Consider the following 20021-nt stretch of genomic DNA (forward strand, 5'->3'; position numbering starts at 1 on the left):
TGGAGGTTTCCAAAGAGAAAAGCAAGGCTAGTACCATCACGACCCCATTTCCATGTGCACAGGCAGCATACAAAACTCTGGTTTCTCACAAGACAAAAGAGACACAGCGTACCCACTAGTTCCTTCCCTGAAGCAACTTCTCGAGGCACGGCGTTCTGCATCTAGTGCACGGCCTCAACCAAGGAACGCCCTAGTTAGGCCTCGGGGCCGGTGCCTCTTCAAAAGCCTGCAGTGCTAGAGGAAAAACTCTGCTTTAGTTGCAATACGAACGCAAGCCGATTTTCTCCTGGAGGCAGGGTGACTTCAGGTAGGAGGTCCTGGAAGGAAGGCGAAGCCTAGTGTTTTCCTCAATGCAGCTCAGACTAGGGAATGTGTGCGCGATTTCCACAGCAAGTTGGAACTTGCCAAAACGGTGCTCGTCAACCTGTGCGAGTGCTGTTCGATCAAGATATCCTAAGAAAGACTGCAGTGTGTTGCCCATGACTCAGCAGACACAGAGGAACTCCGAGGGACATATGGGCCACGTTGTTGCTCAGCAGGCCTACAGGAGTGTGGAGGATCTCAGTGAACTTGGAACGAAAAGGATGCTCACCCGAGGGGCCTAGGAGTGCTGAAAAGTGTACTTCCTTTAAAATAAAGCAGAACAGCGACTAAGAGCTCATGGAAAGAGCTGCATGCCTCCGTTTCTGTCTGGCTACTCAGGGCCTTACCTCGAGGCAAGGACTCACGTTGAGATTCCCTTTAGCTCTAGAGCATGGCAAGATGAGTCCCACCCCGGATAATGAAGCACCCTCTGTAGCCAGAGAAAACTCATTTTCTTCCCAGACCAATGCCTACAATAGCCAGGGTCCTGTCAACAGCAGAGAATTCAGGGAGCTTCAAGGCAGCATGAATGGAGCTTTCAAAATAGATAAGCAAGTCTACTACCAACATGCCCGCATTTCCCTAGGCACAAACAGCATATAGGGATCTGTGGTTTCACACAACTCAAAAGAGACACAGATTACACACTGCTTCCTTCCCTGAATCAAATTCTCGTGGCAGGGTGTTCTGCATCTAGTGAACTGCCTCAACCAAGGAACGCCCTAGCTAGGCCTCTGGGCTCGTGCCTATTCAAAAGCTTGCAGTGCTATAGGAAAAACTGTGCTTTAGTTGCAATAGGAAGCAAGGCGTCTTTCTCCTGGAGGCAGGGTGACTTCAGGTAGGAGTTCCTGGAAGGAAGGGGAAGCCTAGTGTTTTTCTCACTGCAGCTCAGACTAGGGAATGTGTGCGACTTCCACAGCAAGTCGGAACTTGCCAGAACGGTGCTCGTGAACCTGTGCGAGTGCTGTGAAACCAAGATATCCCAAGAAAGAGTGCAGTGTGTTGCCCATGACTCAGCAGACACAGAGGACCTCCGAGGGACCTAAGGGCCTCGTTGTTGCTCAGCAAGCCAACAGGGGTGTGGAGGTACTCAGTGATCTTGGTACTAAAATGAGGCTGCCCCGAGGGTCCTAGGAGTGCTGAAAAGGCTACTTCCTTTAATATAAAGGAGAACAGCGACTAAGAGCTCATGGAAAGAGCTGCATGCCTCCCTTTCTGCATGGCTACTCAGGGCCTTACCTCGAGGCAAGGACTGACGTTGAGATTCCTTATAGCTCTAGAGCATGGCAAGATGAGTCCCAGCCCTGGGTATGAAGCACACTGGGTAGCCAGAGAAAACTCATTTTCTCCCCAGACCAATGCCTACAATAGCCAGGGGCCTGTCCACAGCAGAGAATTTCAGGGAGCTTCACGGCAGCAAGAATGGAGGTTTCCAAATGGGAAACAAGGCTATTACCATCATACCCCCATTTCCGTGGGCACAGGCAGCATACATCTCTGAGGTTTCTAACAAGTCAAAAGAGACACAGAGTACACACTGGTTGCTTCCCTGAATCAACTTCTCGAGGCAGGGTGTTCTACCTCTAGTGAACGGCCTCACCAGGGAAAGTCTTAGCTAGGCATCTGGGCCCTTGCCTATTCAAAAGCCTGCAGTGCTACAGGAGAAACTGTGCTTCAGTTGCAATAGGAACACAGCCGTCTTTCTCCTGGAGGCAGGGTGACTTCAGGTAGGAGGTCCTGGATGGAAGGAGAAGCCTAGTGTTTTTCTCTGTGCAGCTCAGACTAGGGAATGAGTGTGACTTCCACGGCATGTTGGAACTTGCCAGAACGGTGCTCGTCAATCTGTGCGATTGCTGGCTAAATCCAGATGTCCCAATAAGAGTGCACTGTGTAGCCCTTCACTCGGCATACACACTGTGAGTCGGAAAGCTCCTGGCCTGGATAGTGCTTAGAATGGCCAGGTGAGACTGAGGGTACTCGGTGTTCTTGCAGGGAATAAGTTTACCAGACGAGGCACCGAGGTGTCCTAAAAAGCCTACTGGCGTTCAAATGCTGCAGAGCAGCGACTACGTCCTCATGGAAACTGCTACACGCCTCTGCTTGTGCATAGCATTTCAGGGCCTTACCTCGAGGCAAGTTCTCACGTTGCTTGCCCTGTGAGCGACACAGCATGTTAGGATGCTGTATTTCTCCTTGAATAGAGTGACTTCAGGAGCGAGGTCCTCGATCAATTCTAAGCAGAGTGTTTCCTCAGAGCAGCTCAGACGAGGGCAATGTCGAAGACTTCCAGGGCATGTTGGACTGCCTAGAAATGTGGTTCTGATGCTGTTCGAGGGTTCTGGAAATGTAGCTCTCCTGAAGTAACGTATAGTGTGTTGCCCGAGACTCGGCAGACACAGAGGGCCTCCGAGGGACGTATGGGACTCAATGCTGCTCAGCAGGCCCACAGGGGTGTGGAGGGAGTCAGTGATCTTGGAAGCAAATGATGCTCACCCGAGGGGCCTAGGAGTCCTGAAAAGGGTCCTTCCTTTAATATAAAGCAGAACCTCCACTAAGAGCTCATGGAAAGAGCTGCATGCCTCCCTTTCTGCAGGGCTACTCAGGGCCTTACCTCGAGGCAAGGACTCACGTGGAGATTCCCTTTGGCTCTAGAGCATGGCAAGGTGAGCCCCACCCCGGCCAGTGAAGCTCCGTGTGTAGCCAGAGAAAACTCATTTTCTTCCCACACCCATGCCTACAGTGGTCACGGGGCGGTCAACAGCAGAGAATTTCAGGGAGCTTCACGACAGCAAGAATGGAGCTTTCCAAATGGAAAGCAAGGCTAGTACCATCATGCCCCCATTTCCGTGGGCAGAGGCAGCATACATCTCTGTGGTTTCTAACAAGTCAAAAGAGACACAGACTACACACTGGTTGCTTCCCTCAATCAACTTCTCGAGGCAGGGTGTTTTGCATCTAGTGAACGGCCTCACCAAGCCTCTGGGCCCATGCCGCTTCAAAAGCCTGCAGCGCTACAGGAAAAACTGTGCTTTAGTTGCAATAGGAACGCAAGCCGTCTTTCTCCTGGAGGCAGGGTGACTTCAGGTAGGAGGTCCTGGATAGAAGGAGATGCCTAGTGTTTTTCTCTGTGCAGCTCAGACTAGGGAATGAGTGCGACTTCCACGTCCTGTTGGAACTTGCTAGAACGTGGCTCTTGAACCTGTGCGAGTGCTGTGAATCAAGATATCACAAGAAAGAGTGCAGGGTGTTGCCCATGACTCAGCAGACACAGAGGACCTCCGAGGGACCAATGGGCCTCGTTGTTGCTCAGCAGGCCTACAGGGGTGTGGAGGTACTCAGAGATATTGGAATAAAATGATGCTCACCCCAGGGGCCTAGGAGTCCTGAAAAGGGTACTTCCTTTAAAGTGAAGCAGAACAGCGACTAAGAGCTCATGGAAAGAGCTCCATGCCTCCCTTTCGGCATGGCTACTCAGGGCCTTACATCGAGGCAAGGACTCACGTTGAGATTTCCTTGAGCTGTAGAGCATGGCATGATGAGTTCCACCCGGGCCACTGAAGCTCCGTGTGTAGCCAGAGAAAACTCATTTTCTTCCCAGACCCATGGCTACAGTGGGTCGAGGCCTGTCAACAGCAGAGAATTTCAGGGAGCTTCACGGCAGCAAGAATGGAGGTTTCCAAAGAGAAAAGCAAGGCTAGTACCGTCACGACCCCATTTTCATGTGCACAGGCAGCATACAAAACTCTGGTTTCTCACAAGACAAAAGAGACACAGCGTACCCACTAGTTCCTTCCCTGAAGCAACTTCTCGAGGCACGGGGTTCTGCATCTAGTGCACGGCCTCAACCAAGGAACGCCCTAGTTAGGCCTCGGGGCCGGTGCCTCTTCAAAAGCCTGCAGTGCTAGAGGAAAAACTCTGCTTTAGTTGCAATACGAACGCAAGCCGATTTTCTCCTGGAGGCAGGGTGACTTCAGGTAGGAGGTCCTGGAAGGAAGGCGAAGCCTAGTGTTTTCCTCAATGCAGCCCAGACTAGGGAATGTGTGCGCGATTTCCACAGCAAGTTGGAACTTGCCAAAACGGTGATCGTCAACCTGTGCGAGTGTTGTTCAATCAAGATATCCTAAGAAAGACTGCAGTGTGTTGCCCATGACTCAGCAGACACAGAGGAGCTCCGAGGGACATATGGGCCACTTTGTTGCTCAGCAGGCCTACAGGAGTGTGGAGGATTTCAGTAAATCTTGGAACGAAAAGGATGCTCACCCGAGGGGCCTAGGACTGCTGAAAAGTGTACTTCCTTTAAAATAAAGCAGAACAGCGACTAAGAGCTCATGGAAAGAGCTGCATGCCTCCCTTTCTGTCTGGCTACTCAGGGCCTTACCTCGAGGCAAGGACTCACGTTGAGATTCCCTTTAGCTCTAGAGCATGGCAAGATGAGTCCCACCCCGGATAATGAAGCACCCTCTGTAGCCAGAGAAAACTCATTTTCTTCCCAGACCAATGCCTACAATAGCCAGGGTCCTGTCAACAGCAGAGAATTCAGGGAGCTTCAAGGCAGCATGAATGGAGCTTTCAAAATGGATAAGCAAGTCTACTACCAACATGCCCACATTTCCCTAGGCACAAACAGCATACATCCCTGTGGTTTCACACAACTCAAAAGAGACACAGATTACACACTGCTTCCTTCCCTGAATCAAATTCTCGTGGCAGGGTGTTCTGCATCTAGTGAACTGCCTCAACCAAGGAACGCCCTAGCTAGGCCTCTGGGCTCGTGCCTATTCAAAAGCTTGCAGTGCTATAGGAAAAACTGTGCTTTAGTTGCAATAGGAAGCAAGGCGTCTTTCTCCTGGAGGCAGGGTGACTTCAGGTAGGAGTTCCTGGAAGGAAGGGGAAGCCTAGTGTTTTTCTCAGTGCAGCTCAGACTAGGGAATGTGTGCAACTTCCACAGCAAGTCGGAACTTGCCAGAACGGTGCTCGTGAACATGTGCGAGTGCTGTGAAACCAAGATATGCCAAGAAAGAGTGCAGTGTGTTGCCCATGACTCAGCAGACACAGAGGACCTCCGAGGGACCTAAGGGCCTCGTTGGTGCTCAGCAAGCCAATAGGGGTGTGGAGGTACTCAGTGATCTTGGTACTAAAATGAGGCTGCCCCGAGGGTCCTAGGAGTGCTGAAAAGGCTACTTCCTTTAATATAAAGGAGAACAGCGACTAAGAGCTCATGGAAAGAGCTGCATGCCTCCCTTTCTGCATGGCTACTCAGGGCCATACCTCGAGGCAAGGACTGACGTTGAGATTCCTTATAGCTCTAGAGCATGGCAAGATGAGTCCCAGCCCTGGGTATGAAGCACACTGGGTAGCCAGAGAAAACTCATTTTCTCCCCAGACCAATGCCTACAATAGCCAGGGGCCTGTCCACAGCAGAGAATTTCAGGGAGCTTCACGGCAGCAAGAATGGAGGTTTCCAAATGGGAAACAAGGCTATTACCATCATACCCCCATTTCCGTGGGCACAGGCAGCATACATCTCTGTGGTTTCTAACAAGTCAAAAGAGACACAGAGTACACACTGGTTGCTTCCCTGAATCAACTTCTCGAGGCAGGGTGTTCTACCTCTAGTGAACGGCCTCACCAGGGAAAGTCTTAGCTAGGCCTCTGGGCCCTTGCCTATTCAAAAGCCTGCAGTGCTACAGGAGAAACTGTGCTTCAGTTGCAATAGGAACGCAGCCGTCTTTCTCCTGGAGGCAGGGTGACTTCAGGTAGGAGGTCCTGGATGGAAGGAGAAGCCTAGTGTTTTCTCTGTGCAGCTCAGACTAGGGAATGAGTGTGACTTCCACGGCATGTTGGAACTTGCCAGAACGGTGCTCGTCAATCTGTGCGATTGCTGGCTAAATCCAGATGTCCCAATAAGAGTGCACTGTGTAGCCCTTCACTCGGCATACACACTGTGAGTCGGAAAGCTCCTGGCCTGGATATTGCTTAGAATGGCCAGGTGAGACTGAGGGTACTCGGTGTTCTTGCAGGGAATAAGTTTACCAGACGAGGCACCTAGGTGTCCTAAAAAGCCTACTGGCGTTCAAATGCTGCAGAGCAGCGACTACGGCCTCATGGAAACTGCTACACGCCTCTGCTTGTGCATAGCATTTCCGGGCCTTACCTCGAGGCAAGTTCTCACGTTGCTTGCCCTGTGAGCGACACAGCATGTTAGGATGCTGTATTTCTCCTTGAATAGAGTGACTTCAGGAGCGAGGTCCTCGATCAATTCTAAGCAGAGTGTTTCCTCAGAGCAGCTCAGATGAGGGCAATGTCGAAGACTTCCAGGGCATGTTGGACTGCCTAGAAATGTGGTTCTGATGCTGTTCGAGGGTTCTGGAAATGTAGCTCTCCTGAAGTAACGTAGAGTGTGTTGCCCGAGACTCGGCAGACACAGAGGGCCTCCGAGGGACGTATGGGACTCAATGCTGCTCAGCAGGCCCACAGGGGTGTGGAGGGAGTCAGTGATCTTGGAAGCAAAATGATGCTCACCCGAGGGGCCTAGGAGTCCTGAAAAGGGTCCTTCCTTTAATATAAAGCAGAACCTCCACAAGAGCTCATGGAAAGAGCTGCATGCCTCCCTTTCTGCAGGGCTACTCAGGGCCTTACCTCGAGGCAAGGACTCACGTGGAGATTCCCTTTGGCTCTAGAGCATGGCAAGGTGAGCCCCACCCCGGCCAGTGAAGCTCCGTGTGTAGCCAGAGAAAACTCATTTTCTTCCCACACCCATGCCTACAGTGGTCACGGGGCGGTCAACAGCAGAGAATTTCAGGGAGCTTCACGACAGCAAGAATGGAGCTTTCCAAATGGAAAGCAAGGCTAGTACCATCATGCCCCCATTTCCGTGGGCAGAGGCAGCATACATCTCTGTGGTTTCTAACAAGTCAAAAGAGACACAGACTACACACTGGTTGCTTCCCTCAATCAACTTCTCGATGCAGGGTGTTTTGCATCTAGTGAACGGCCGCACCAAGGAACGCCCTAGCCAAGCCTCTGGGCCCATGCCGCTTCAAAAGCCTGCAGCGCTACAGGAAAAACTGTGCTTTAGTTGCAATAGGAACGCAAGCCGTCTTTCTCCTGGAGGCAGGGTGACTTCAGGTAGGAGGTCCTGGATGGAAGGAGATGCCTAGTGTTTTTCTCTGTGCAGCTCAGACCTGGGAATGAGTGCGACTTCCACGTCCTGTTGGAACTTGCTAGAACGTGGCTCTTGAACCTGTGCGAGTGCTGTGAATCAAGATATCACAAGAAAGAGTGCAGGGTGTTGCCCATGACTCAGCAGACACAGAGGACCTCCGAGGGACCAATGGGCCTCGTTGTTGCTCAGCAGGCCTACAGGGGTGTGGAGGTACTCAGAGATATTGGAATAAAATGATGCTCACCCCAGGGGCCTAGGAGTCTTGAAAAGGGTACTTCCTTTAAAGTAAAGCAGAACAGCGACTAAGAGCTCATGGAAAGAGCTCCATGCCTCCCTTTCGGCATGGCTACTCAGGGCCTTACCTCGAGGCAAGGACTCACGTTGAGATTTCCTTGAGCTGTAGAGCATGGCATGATGAGTTCCACCCCGGCCACTGAAGCTCCGTGTGCAGCCAGAGAAAACTCATTTTCTTCCCAGACCCATGGCTACACTGGGTCGAGGCCTGTCAACAGCAGAGAATTTCAGGGAGCTTCACGGCAGCAAGAATGGAGGTTTCCAAAGAGAAAAGCAAGGCTAGTACCATCACGACCCCATTTCCATGTGCACAGGCAGCATACAAAACTCTGGTTTCTCACAAGACAAAAGAGACACAGCGTACCCACTAGTTCCTTCCCTGAAGCAACTTCTCGAGGCACGGCGTTCTGCATCTAGTGCACGGCCTCAACCAAGGAACGCCCTAGTTAGGCCTCGGGGCCGGTGCCTCTTCAAAAGCCTGCAGTGCTAGAGGAAAAACTCTGCTTTAGTTGCAATACGAACGCAAGCCGATTTTCTCCTGGAGGCAGGGTGACTTCAGGTAGGAGGTCCTGGAAGGAAGGCGAAGCCTAGTGTTTTCCTCAATGCAGCTCAGACTAGGGAATGTGTGCGCGATATCCACAGCAAGTTGGAACTTGCCAAAACGGTGCTCGTCAACCTGTGCGAGTGCTGTTCAATCAAGATATCCTAAGAAAGACTGCAGTGTGTTGCCCATGACTCAGCAGAAACAGAGGAACTCCGAGGGACATATGGGCCACGTTGTTGCTCAGCAGGCCTACAGGAGTGTGGAGGATCTCAGTGATCTTGGAACGAAAAGGATGCTCACCCGAGGGGCCTAGGAGTGCTGAAAAGTGTACTTCCTTTAAAATAAAGCAGAACAGCGACTAAGAGCTCATGGAAAGAGCTGCATGCCTCCGTTTCTGTCTGGCTACTCAGGGCCTTACCTCGAGGCAAGGACTCACGTTGAGATTCCCTTTAGCTCTAGAGCATGGCAAGATGAGTCCCACCCCGGATAATGAAGCACCCTGTGTAGCCAGAGAAAACTCATTTTCTTCCCAGACCAATGCCTACAATAGCCAGGGTCCTGTCAACAGCAGAGAATTCAGGGAGCTTCAAGGCAGCATGAATGGAGCTTTCAAAATGGATAAGCAAGTCGACTACCAACATGCCCACATTTCCCTAGGCACAAACAGCATACATCCCTGTGGTTTCACACAACTCAAAAGAGACACAGATTACACACTGCTTCCTTCCCTGAATCAAATTCTCGTGGCAGGGTGTTCTGCATCTAGTGAACTGCCTCAACCAAGGAGCCGCCCTAGCTAGGCCTCTGGGCTCGTGCCTATCCAAAAGCTTGCAGTGCTATAGGAAAAATGTGCTTTAGTTGCAATAGGAAGCAAGGCGTCTTTCTCCTGGAGGCAGGGTGACTTCAGGTAGGAGTTCCTGGAAGGAAGGGGAAGCCTAGTGTTTTTCTCAGTGCAGCTCAGACTAGGGAATGTGTGCGACTTCCACAGCAAGTTGGAACTTGCCAAAACGGTGCTCGTCAACCTGTGCGAGTGCTGTGAAACCAAGATATCCCAAGAAAGAGTGCAGTGTGTTGCCCATGACTCAGCAGACACAGAGGACCTCCGAGGGACCTATGGGCCTCGTTGTTGCTCAGCAAGCCAACAGGGGTGTGGAGGTACTCAGTGATCTTGGTACTAAAATGAGGCTGCCCCGAGGGTCCTAGGAGTGCTGAAAAGGCTACTTCCTTTAATATAAAGTAGAACAGCGACTAAGAGCTCATGGAAAGAGCTGCATGCCTCCTTACTGCATGGCTACACAGGGCCTTACCTCGAGGCAAGGACTGACGTTGAGATTCCTTATAGCTGTAGAGCATGGCAAGATGAGTCCCAGCCCTGGGTATGAAGCACACTGGGTAGCCAGAGAAAACTCATTTTCTTCCCAGACCAATGCCTACAATAGCCAGGGGCCTGCCCACAGCAGAGAATTTCAGGGAGCTTCACGGCAGCAAGAATGGAGGTTTCCCAATGGGAAACAAGGCTATTACCATCATACCCCCATTTCCGTGGGCACAGGCAGCATACATCTCTGTGGTTTCTAACAAGTCAAAAGAGACACAGAGTACACACTGGTTGCTTCCCTGAATCAACTTCTCGAGGCAGGGTGTTCTACCTCTAGTGAACGGCCTCACCAGGGAAAGTCTTAGCTAGGCCTCTGGGCCCTTGCCTATTCAAAAGCCTGCAGTGCTACAGGAGAAACTGTGCTTCAGTTGCAATAGGAACGCAGCCGTCTTTCTCCTGGAGGCAGGGTGACTTCAGGTAGGAGGTCCTGGATGGAAGGAGAAGCCTAGTGTTTTCTCTGTGCAGCTCAGACTAGGGAATGAGTGTGACTTCCACGGCATGTTGGAACTTGCCAGAACGGTGCTCGTCAATCTGTGCGATTGCTGGCTAAATCCAGATGTCCCAATAAGAGTGCACTGTGTAGCCCTTCACTCGGCATACACACTGTGAGTCGGAAAGCTCCTGGCCTGGATATTGCTTAGAATGGCCAGGTGAGACTGAGGGTACTCGGTGTTCTTGCAGGGAATAAGTTTACCAGACGAGGCACCTAGGTGTCCTAAAAAGCCTACTGGCGTTCAAATGCTGCAGAGCAGCGACTACGGCCTCATGGAAACTGCTACACGCCTCTGCTTGTGCATAGCATTTCCGGGCCTTACCTCGAGGCAAGTTCTCACGTTGCTTGCCCTGTGAGCGACACAGCATGTTAGGATGCTGTATTTCTCCTTGAATAGAGTGACTTCAGGAGCGAGGTCCTCGATCAATTCTAAGCAGAGTGTTTCCTCAGAGCAGCTCAGATGAGGGCAATGTCGAAGACTTCCAGGGCATGTTGGACTGCCTAGAAATGTGGTTCTGATGCTGTTCGAGGGTTCTGGAAATGTAGCTCTCCTGAAGTAACGTAGAGTGTGTTGCCCGAGACTCGGCAGACACAGAGGGCCTCCGAGGGACGTATGGGACTCAATGCTGCTCAGCAGGCCCACAGGGGTGTGGAGGGAGTCAGTGATCTTGGAAGCAAAATGATGCTCACCCGAGGGGCCTAGGAGTCCTGAAAAGGGTCCTTCCTTTAATATAAAGCAGAACCTCCACAAGAGCTCATGGAAAGAGCTGCATGCCTCCCTTTCTGCAGGGCTACTCAGGGCCTTACCTCGAGGCAAGGACTCACGTGGAGATTCCCTTTGGCTCTAGAGCATGGCAAGGTGAGCCCCACCCCGGCCAGTGAAGCTCCGTGTGTAGCCAGAGAAAACTCATTTTCTTCCCACACCCATGCCTACAGTGGTCACGGGGCGGTCAACAGCAGAGAATTTCAGGGAGCTTCACGACAGCAAGAATGGAGCTTTCCAAATGGAAAGCAAGGCTAGTACCATCATGCCCCCATTTCCGTGGGCAGAGGCAGCATACATCTCTGTGGTTTCTAACAAGTCAAAAGAGACACAGACTACACACTGGTTGCTTCCCTCAATCAACTTCTCGATGCAGGGTGTTTTGCATCTAGTGAACGGCCGCACCAAGGAACGCCCTAGCCAAGCCTCTGGGCCCATGCCGCTTCAAAAGCCTGCAGCGCTACAGGAAAAACTGTGCTTTAGTTGCAATAGGAACGCAAGCCGTCTTTCTCCTGGAGGCAGGGTGACTTCAGGTAGGAGGTCCTGGATGGAAGGAGATGCCTAGTGTTTTTCTCTGTGCAGCTCAGACCTGGGAATGAGTGCGACTTCCACGTCCTGTTGGAACTTGCTAGAACGTGGCTCTTGAACCTGTGCGAGTGCTGTGAATCAAGATATCACAAGAAAGAGTGCAGGGTGTTGCCCATGACTCAGCAGACACAGAGGACCTCCGAGGGACCAATGGGCCTCGTTGTTGCTCAGCAGGCCTACAGGGGTGTGGAGGTACTCAGAGATATTGGAATAAAATGATGCTCACCCCAGGGGCCTAGGAGTCTTGAAAAGGGTACTTCCTTTAAAGTAAAGCAGAACAGCGACTAAGAGCTCATGGAAAGAGCTCCATGCCTCCCTTTCGGCATGGCTACTCAGGGCCTTACCTCGAGGCAAGGACTCACGTTGAGATTTCCTTGAGCTGTAGAGCATGGCATGATGAGTTCCACCCCGGCCACTGAAGCTCCGTGTGCAGCCAGAGAAAACTCATTTTCTTCCCAGACCCATGGCTACACTGGGTCGAGGCCTGTCAACAGCAGAGAATTTCAGGGAGCTTCACGGCAGCAAGAATGGAGGTTTCCAAAGAGAAAAGCAAGGCTAGTACCATCACGACCCCATTTCCATGTGCACAGGCAGCATACAAAACTCTGGTTTCTCACAAGACAAAAGAGACACAGCGTACCCACTAGTTCCTTCCCTGAAGCAACTTCTCGAGGCACGGCGTTCTGCATCTAGTGCACGGCCTCAACCAAGGAACGCCCTAGTTAGGCCTCGGGGCCGGTGCCTCTTCAAAAGCCTGCAGTGCTAGAGGAAAAACTCTGCTTTAGTTGCAATACGAACGCAAGCCGATTTTCTCCTGGAGGCAGGGTGACTTCAGGTAGGAGGTCCTGGAAGGAAGGCGAAGCCTAGTGTTTTCCTCAATGCAGCTCAGACTAGGGAATGTGTGCGCGATATCCACAGCAAGTTGGAACTTGCCAAAACGGTGCTCGTCAACCTGTGCGAGTGCTGTTCAATCAAGATATCCTAAGAAAGACTGCAGTGTGTTGCCCATGACTCAGCAGAAACAGAGGAACTCCGAGGGACATATGGGCCACGTTGTTGCTCAGCAGGCCTACAGGAGTGTGGAGGATCTCAGTGATCTTGGAACGAAAAGGATGCTCACCCGAGGGGCCTAGGAGTGCTGAAAAGTGTACTTCCTTTAAAATAAAGCAGAACAGCGACTAAGAGCTCATGGAAAGAGCTGCATGCCTCCGTTTCTGTCTGGCTACTCAGGGCCTTACCTCGAGGCAAGGACTCACGTTGAGATTCCCTTTAGCTCTAGAGCATGGCAAGATGAGTCCCACCCCGGATAATGAAGCACCCTGTGTAGCCAGAGAAAACTCATTTTCTTCCCAGACCAATGCCTACAATAGCCAGGGTCCTGTCAACAGCAGAGAATTCAGGGAGCTTCAAGGCAGCATGAATGGAGCTTTCAAAATGGATAAGCAAGTCGACTACCAACATGCCCACATTTCCCTAGGCACAAACAGCATACATCCCTGTGGTTTCACACAACTCAAAAGAGACACAGATTACACACTGCTTCCTTCCCTGAATCAAATTCTCGTGGCAGGGTGTTCTGCATCTAGTGAACTGCCTCAACCAAGGAGCCGCCCTAGCTAGGCCTCTGGGCTCGTGCCTATCCAAAAGCTTGCAGTGCTATAGGAAAAATGTGCTTTAGTTGCAATAGGAAGCAAGGCGTCTTTCTCCTGGAGGCAGGGTGACTTCAGGTAGGAGTTCCTGGAAGGAAGGGGAAGCCTAGTGTTTTTCTCAGTGCAGCTCAGACTAGGGAATGTGTGCGACTTCCACAGCAAGTTGGAACTTGCCAAAACGGTGCTCGTCAACCTGTGCGAGTGCTGTGAAACCAAGATATCCCAAGAAAGAGTGCAGTGTGTTGCCCATGACTCAGCAGACACAGAGGACCTCCGAGGGACCTATGGGCCTCGTTGTTGCTCAGCAAGCCAACAGGGGTGTGGAGGTACTCAGTGATCTTGGTACTAAAATGAGGCTGCCCCGAGGGTCCTAGGAGTGCTGAAAAGGCTACTTCCTTTAATATAAAGTAGAACAGCGACTAAGAGCTCATGGAAAGAGCTGCATGCCTCCTTACTGCATGGCTACACAGGGCCTTACCTCGAGGCAAGGACTGACGTTGAGATTCCTTATAGCTGTAGAGCATGGCAAGATGAGTCCCAGCCCTGGGTATGAAGCACACTGGGTAGCCAGAGAAAACTCATTTTCTTCCCAGACCAATGCCTACAATAGCCAGGGGCCTGCCCACAGCAGAGAATTTCAGGGAGCTTCACGGCAGCAAGAATGGAGGTTTCCCAATGGGAAACAAGGCTATTACCATCATACCCCCATTTCCGTGGGCACAGGCAGCATACATCTCTGTGGTTTCTAACAAGTCAAAAGAGACACAGAGTACACACTGGTTGCTTCCCTGAATCAACTTCTCGAGGCAGGGTGTTCTACCTCTAGTGAACGGCCTCACCAGGGAAAGCCCTAACTAGGCCTCTGGGCCCTTGCCTATTCAAAAGCCTGCAGTGCTACAGGAGAAACTGTGCTTCAGTTGCAATAGGAACGCAGCCGTCTTTCTCCTGGAGGCAGGGTGACTTCAGGTAGGAGGTCCTGGATGGAAGGAGAAGCCTAGTGTTTTTCTCTGTGCAGCTCAGACTAGGGAATGAGTGTGACTTCCACGGCATGTTGGAACTTGCCAGAACGGTGCTCGTCAATCTGTGCGATTGCTGGCTAAATCCAGATGTCCCAATAAGAGTGCACTGTGTAGCCCTTCACTCGGCATACACACTGTGAGTCGGAAAGCTCCTGGCCTGGATATTGCTTAGAATGGCCAGGTGAGACTGAGGGTACTCGGTGTTCTTGCAGGGAATAAGTTTACCAGACGAGGCACCTAGGTGTCCTAAAAAGCCTACTGGCGTTCAAAAGCTGCAGAGCAGCGACTAAGTCCTCATGGAAACTGCTACACGCCTCTGCTTGTGCATAGCATTTCCGGGCCTTACCTCGAGGCAAGTTCTCACGTTGCTTGCCCTGTGAGCGACACAGCATGTTAGGATGCTGTATTTCTCCTTGAATAGAGTGACTTCAGGAGCGAGGTCCTCGATCAATTCTAAGCAGAGTGTTTCCTCAGAGCAGCTCAGACGAGGGCAATGTCGAAGACTTCCAGGGCATGTTGGACTGCCTAGAAATGTGGTTCTGATGTTGTTCGAGGGTTCTGGAAATGTAGCTCTCCTGAAGTGACGTATAGTGTGTTGCCCGAGACTCGGCAGACACAGAGGGCCTCCGAGGGACGTATGGGACTCAATTCTGCTCAGCAGGCCCACAGGGGTGTGGAGGGAGTCAGTGATCGTGGAAGCAAAATGATGCTCACCCGAAGGGCCTAGGAGTCCTGAAAAGGGTCCTTCCTATAATGTAAAGCAGAACCTCCACTAAGAGCTCATGGAAAGAGCTGCATGCCTCCCTTTCTGCAGGGCTACTCAGGGCCTTACCTCGAGGCAAGGACTCACGTGGAGATTCCCTTTGGCTCTAGAGCATGGCAAGGTGAGCCCCACCCCGGCCAGTGAAGCTCCGTGTGTAGCCAGAGAAAACTCATTTTCTTCCCACACCCATGCCTACAGTGGTCACGGGGCGGTCAACAGCAGAGAATTTCAGGGAGCTTCATGACAGCAAGAATGGAGCTTTCCAAATGGAAAGCAAGGCTAGTACCATCATGCCCCCATTTCCGTGGGCAGAGGCAGCATACATCTCTGTGGTTTCTAACAAGTCAAAAGAGACACAGACTACACACTGGTTGCTTCCCTCAATCAACTTCTCGAGGCAGGGTGTTTTGCATCTAGTGAACGGCCTCACCAAGGAACGCCCTAGCCAAGCCTCTGGGCCCATGCCGCTTCAAAAGCCTGCAGCGCTACAGGAAAAACTGTGCTTTAGTTGCAATAGGAACGCAAGCCGTCTTTCTCCTGGAGGCAGGGTGACTTCAGGTAGGAGGTCCTGGATGGAAGGAGATGCCTAGTGTTTTTCTCTGTGCAGCTCAGACCTGAGAATGAGTGCGACTTCCACGTCCTGTTGGAACTTGCTAGAACGTGGCTCTTGAACCTTTGCGAGTGCTGTGAATCAAGATATCACAAGAAAGAGTGCAGGGTGTTGCCCATGACTCAGCAGACACAGAGGACCTCCGAGGGACCAATGGGCCTCGTTGTTGCTCAGCAGGCCTACAGGGGTGTGGAGGTACTCAGAGATATTGGAATAAAATGATGCTCACCCCAGGGGCCTAGGAGTCCTGAAAAGGGTACTTCCTTTTAAGTAAAGCAGAACAGCGACTAAGAGCTCATGGAAAGAGCTCCATGCCTCCCTTTCTGCATGGCTACTCAGGGCCTTACCTCGAGGCAAGGACTCACGTTGAGATTTCCTTGAGCTGTAGAGCATGGCATGATGAGTTCCACCCGGGCCACTGAAGCTCCGTGTGTAGCCAGAGAAAACTCATTTTCTTCCCAGACCCGTGGCTACAGTGGGTCGAGGCCTGTCAACAGCAGAGAATTTCAGGGAGCTTCACGGCAGCAAGAATGGAGGTTTCCAAAGAGAAAAGCAAGGCTAGTACCATCACGACCCCATTTCCATGTGCACAGGCAGCATACAAAACTCTGGTTTCTCACAAGACAAAAGAGACACAGCGTACCCACTAGTTCCTTCCCTGAAGCAACTTCTCTAGGCACGGCTTTCTGCATCTAGTGCACGGCCTCAACCAAGGAACGCCCTAGTTAGGCCTCGGGGCCGGTGCCTCTTCAAAAGCCTGCAGTGCTAGAGGAAAAACTCTGCTTTAGTTGCAATACGAACGCAAGCCGATTTTCTCCTGGAGGCAGGGTGACTTCAGGTAGGAGGTCCTGGAAGGAAGGCGAAGCCTAGTGTTTTCCTCAATGCAGCTCAGACTAGGGAATGTGTGCGCGATTTCCACAGCAAGTTGGAACTTGCCAAAACGGTGCTCGTCAACCTGTGCGAGTGCTGTTCGATCAAGATATCCTAAGAAAGACTGCAGTGTGTTGCCCATGACTCAGCAGACACAGAGGAACTCCGAGGGACATATGGGCCACGTTGTTGCTCAGCAGGCCTACAGGAGTGTGGAGGATCTCAGTGATCTTGGAACGAAAAGGATGCTCACCCGAGGGGCCTAGGAGTGCTGAAAAGTGTACTTCCTTTAAAATAAAGCAGAACAGCGACTAAGAGCTCATGGAAAGAGCTGCATGCCTCCGTTTCTGTCTGGCTACTCAGGGCCTTACCTCGAGGCAAGGACTCACGTTGAGATTCCCTTTAGCTCTAGAGCATGGCAAGATGAGTCCCACCCCGGATAATGAAGCACCCTGTGTAGCCAGAGAAAACTCATTTTCTTCCCAGACCAATGCCTACAATAGCCAGGGTCCTGTCAACAGCAGAGAATTCAGGGAGCTTCAAGGCAGCATGATTGGAGCTTTCAAAATGGATAAGCAAGGCTACTACCAACATGCCCGCATTTCCCTAGGCACAAACAGCATATAGGGATCTGTGGTTTCACACAACTCAAAAGAGACACAGATTACACACTGCTTCCTTCCCTGAATCAAATTCTCGTGGCAGGGTGTTCTGCATCTAGTGAACTGCCTCAACCAAGGAGCGCCCTAGCTAGGCCTCTGGGCTCGTGCCTATCCAAAAGCTTGCAGTGCTATAGGAAAAAATGTGCTTTAGTTGCAATAGGAAGCAAGGCGTCTTTCTCCTGGAGGCAGGGTGACTTCAGGTAGGAGTTCCTGGAAGGAAGGGGAAGCCTAGTGTTTTTCTCAGTGCAGCTCAGACTAGGGAATGTGTGCGACTTCCACAGCAAGTTGGAACTTGCCAAAACGGTGCTCGTCAACCTGTGCGAGTGCTGTGAAACCAAGATATCCCAAGAAAGAGTGCAGTGTGTTGCCCATGACTCAGCAGACACAGAGGACCTCCGAGGGACCTATGGGCCTCGTTGTTGCTCAGCAAGCCAACAGGGGTGTGGAGGTACTCAGTGATCTTGGTACTAAAATGAGGCTGCCCCGAGGGTCCTAGGAGTGCTGAAAAGGCTACTTCCTTTAATATAAAGTAGAACAGCGACTAAGAGCTCATGGAAAGAGCTGCATGCCTCCTTACTGCATGGCTACACAGGGCCTTACCTCGAGGCAAGGACTGACGTTGAGATTCCTTATAGCTGTAGAGCATGGCAAGATGAGTCCCAGCCCTGGGTATGAAGCACACTGGGTAGCCAGAGAAAACTCATTTTCTTCCCAGACCAATGCCTACAATAGCCAGGGGCCTGCCCACAGCAGAGAATTTCAGGGAGCTTCACGGCAGCAAGAATGGAGGTTTCCCAATGGGAAACAAGGCTATTACCATCATACCCCCATTTCCGTGGGCACAGGCAGCATACATCTCTGTGGTTTCTAACAAGTCAAAAGAGACACAGAGTACACACTGGTTGCTTCCCTGAATCAACTTCTCGAGGCAGGGTGTTCTACCTCTAGTGAACGGCCTCACCAGGGAAAGCCCTAACTAGGCCTCTGGGCCCTTGCCTATTCAAAAGCCTGCAGTGCTACAGGAGAAACTGTGCTTCAGTTGCAATAGGAACGCAGCCGTCTTTCTCCTGGAGGCAGGGTGACTTCAGGTAGGAGGTCCTGGATGGAAGGAGAAGCCTAGTGTTTTTCTCTGTGCAGCTCAGACTAGGGAATGAGTGTGACTTCCACGGCATGTTGGAACTTGCCAGAACGGTGCTCGTCAATCTGTGCGATTGCTGGCTAAATCCAGGTGTCCCAATAAGAGTGCACTGTGTAGCCCTTCACTCGGCATACACACTGTGAGTCGGAAAGCTCCTGGCCTGGATATTGCTTAGAATGGCCAGGTGAGACTGAGGGTACTCGGTGTTCTTGCAGGGAATAAGTTTACCAGACGAGGCACCTAGGTGTCCTAAAAAGCCTACTGGCGTTCAAAAGCTGCAGAGCAGCGACTACGTCCTCATGGAAACTGCTACACGCCTCTGCTTGTGCATAGCATTTCCGGGCCTTACCTCGAGGCAAGTTCTCACGTTGCTTGCCCTTTGAGCGACACAGCATGTTAGGATGCTGTATTTCTCCTTGAATAGAGTGACTTCAGGAGCGAGGTCCTCGATCAATTCTAAGCAGAGTGTTTCCTCAGAGCAGCTCAGACGAGGGCAATGTCGAAGACTTCCAGGGCATGTTGGACTGCCTAGAAATGTGGTTCTGATGTTGTTCGAGGGTTCTGGAAATGTAGCTCTCCTGAAGTGACGTATAGTGTGTTGCCCGAGACTCGGCAGACACAGAGGGCCTCCGAGGGACGTATGGGACTCAATTCTGCTCAGCAGGCCCACAGGGGTGTGGAGGGAGTCAGTGATCTTGGAAGCAAAATGATGCTCACCCGAAGGGCCTAGGAGTCCTGAAAAGGGTCCTTCCTATAATGTAAAGCAGAACCTCCACTAAGAGCTCATGGAAAGAGCTGCATGCCTCCCTTTCTGCAGGGCTACTCAGGGCCTTACCTCGAGGCAAGGACTAACGTGGAGATTCCCTTTGGCTCTAGAGCATGGCAAGGTGAGCCCCACCCCGGCCAGTGAAGCTCCGTGTGTAGCCAGAGAAAACTCATTTTCTTCCCACACCCATGCCTACAGTGGTCACGGGGCGGTCAACAGCAGAGAATTTCAGGGAGCTTCACGGCAGCAAGAATGGAGGTTTCCAAAGAGAAAAGCAAGGCTAGTACCTTCACGACCCCATTTCCGTGTGCACAGGCAGCATCCAAAACTCTGGTTTCTCACAAGACAAAGAGACACAGCGTACCCACTAGTTCCTTCCCTGAAGCAACTTCTCGAGGCACGGCGTTCTGCATCTAGTGCACGGCCTCAACCAAGGAACGCCCTAGTTAGGCCTCTGGGCCGGTGCCTCTTCAAAAGCCTGCAGTGCTAGAGGAAAAACTCTGCTTTAGTTGCAATACGAACGCAAGCCGATTTTCTCCTGGAGGCAGGGTGACTTCAGGTAGGAGGTCCTGGAAGGAAGGCGAAGCCTAGTGTTTTCCTCAATGCAGCTCAGACTAGGGAATGTGTGCGCGATTTCCACAGCAAGTTGGAACTTGCCAAAACGGAGCTCGTCAACCTGTGCGATTGCTGTTCGATCAAGATCTCCTAAGAAAGACTGCAGTGTGTTGCCCATGACTCAGCAGGCACAGAGGAACTCCGAGGGACATATGGGCCACGTTGTTGCTCAGCAGGCCTACAGGAGTGTGGAGGATCTCAGTGATCTTGGAACGAAAAGGATGCTCACCCGAGGGGCCTAGGAGTGCTGAAAAGTGTACTTCCTTTAAAATAAAGCAGAACAGCGACTAAGAGCTCATGGAAAGAGCTGCATGCCTCCCTTTCTGTCTGGCTACTCAGGG

This window comes from Eschrichtius robustus, chromosome 9 (assembly GCF_028021215.1).
Source record: "Eschrichtius robustus isolate mEscRob2 chromosome 9, mEscRob2.pri, whole genome shotgun sequence".
NCBI lineage: Eukaryota > Metazoa > Chordata > Mammalia > Artiodactyla > Eschrichtiidae > Eschrichtius > Eschrichtius robustus.